General features: G+C 44.5%; 1 pseudogene; it reads left to right on the top strand.

Moving 5' to 3' along the window:
* Positions 1 to 548: 548 nt before the first annotated feature.
* Positions 549 to 1,913, top strand: LOC147363207 (tubulin alpha-1B chain-like; annotated as a pseudogene).
* Positions 1,914 to 2,322: the final 409 nt, after the last annotated feature.

Below are 2,322 nucleotides of genomic sequence, written 5' to 3'. Positions count from 1 at the left end.
TTCAATAAACTTGTCCTTCCCAGATGGCTCACAGATAAAGAATCTGCCTGCAATGCAGGAGACATGGGTTCTATCCCTGGATTGGGAAGATCCTCTGGAGAAGGAAATGGCAATCCACTTGAGTATTCTGGCCTAGAAAGTCCCATGGACAAAAGAGCCTGGCAGTCCACGGGGCTGCAAAAGAATCAGACGTGACTTTGTGACTAAACAACAAGGATCTTAAGCGGTATCTGGGAGCCTGTCAACTCCTCTGGCTTTTACTTACTTACAAAAGAATTTTTTCAAAAGTTGAGCATCTGTATACCTTTATTAACATTCATAAGAGATTGTCTTGATTCTTATTTTGTCCTGATAATGTGCCTGACTAGCCTATTCTTTTATACATCAAAAGGTGGAAAAAATCAAGTTCAGAATTTCCATCAGACTTCTGGAGAATTAGCTGAATAGTGAATACATAGCTAAAGAGTGAAGACAGGGTGCATTACTTACCTTGACTCTTAGCTTGTCGGGGGTGGTAACCGGGACCTGGTGTCTACTCGTATTGCCTGCACCTGCTGACCTATAGCCACCATATGTTAGAGCATCTCCTTCCACGTTGGCCAGGCTGGTGTCCAGATAGGCAGTGCCTGCTGGGAGCTCTACTGCCTAGAACACAGCATCCAGCCTGATGGCCAGATGCCAAGTGACAAGACTGTTGGGGGAGAAGATGACACCTTCAACACCTTCTTCAGTGAGACAGGTGCTGGCAAGCGTGTGCCCAGGGCAGTGTCTGCAGACCTGGAACCCACAGTTATTGATGAGGTTCGCACTGGCACCTACTTCCAGCTCCTCCACCCTGAGCAGCTTATCACAGATAAAGAAGATGCTGCCAGTAACTGTGCCTGAGGTCACTATACCATTGGAAAGGAGATCATTGATCTTGTCTTGGACCGAATTTGGAAATCGGCTGACCAGTGCACAGGTCTCCAGGGCTTCTTGGTTTTCACAGCTTTGGTGGGGGAACTGGTTCTGAGTTTGCCTCCCTGCTGATGGAACATCTCTCTGTTGATTATAGCAAAAAGTCCAAGCTGGAATTATTTATTTACCCAGCCCTCCAGGTTTCCACAACTGTAGTTTAGCCCTACAACACCATCCTCACCACCACACCATCCTGGAGCATCTGATTTTGCCTTCATGATAGACAGTGAGGCCATCTATGACACCTGCTGTAGAAACCTTGATATTGAGCACCCAACCTACATGAATCTTAACTGCCTATTAGCCAGATAGTGTCCCCAATCACTGCTTCCCTGAGGTCTGATGGAGCCCTGACTGTGGATCTGACAGAGTTCCAGACCAACCTGGTGCTCTATCCCCACATTCACTTCCCTCTGGCCACATACATCCCTGTCATCTCTGCAGAGAAAGCCTACCATGAACAGCTTTCTGTAGCAGAGATCACCAATGCTTGCTTTGAGCCATCCAACCAGATGGAGAAATGTGACCCTCGTGATGGTAAATACATGGCCTGCTGCCTGTTGTACTATGGTGACATGGTTCCCAAAGATGTTGTACCACCATTATCACCATCAAGACCAAGTGCATCATCCAGTTCGTGGCCTGGTGCCCCACTTCAAGGTTGGCATTAATTACTAGCTTCCCACTGTGGTACCTGCTGGAGATTTGACCAAAGTCCAGTGAACTGTGTGCATGCTGAACAACACCACAGCCATCACCGAGGTCTGGGCTTGCCTAGACCACAAGTTGACCTGATGTATACCAAGCATGCCCTTGTTCACTGGTATGTGGGTGAGGGCATGGAGGAAGGAGATTTTTCTGAGACCTGTGAGGACATGGTTGCCCTTGAGAAGGATTATGAGGAGGTTGGTGTGGATTCTGTTGAAGGAAAGGGAGAGAAAGAAGAGGAATACTAATTACCATTTCTTTGAGCCCTGCAGCATATCGTAATCAGAGCTTCAGCGTTAGCTGACAGGTGTAAAAACTTTCTGACTAGATTGTCTTCACTTTCAACTGTGATCATGTATTGCTTTCCCATGTGTACCTGTAACACTTCTGTCTCAAACGTAAAGATTTTAAAGAAAAAAAAAAAGGAATGAAGACAATCTGATGATTAGAATGATGATAATGACAATGAAGCTGATCATAAGTAGAATTTAGAAGGTAAAAAAATTCTGGCATCAATTTAAAATAAATCTATTCTGTACTTTCTGCTCAGTTTTTGTAAACCCAAAATGTTTCTAAAAATAAAAATGTTTTAATTTCAAAAATTACAGTAGTATTAGACTTGCCATTAGAGATTGTCACTTAATGATTCAATAAATA

Source organism: Bos grunniens, chromosome 11, assembly GCF_055505025.1.
Source record: "Bos grunniens cultivar Pamir isolate PY7600 chromosome 11, Bosgru_T2T1.0, whole genome shotgun sequence".
Classification (NCBI taxonomy): Eukaryota; Metazoa; Chordata; class Mammalia; order Artiodactyla; family Bovidae; genus Bos; species Bos grunniens.
Note: the sequence above shows the minus strand (reverse complement) of the source record. Positions and strands in the feature narration are given on the sequence as shown.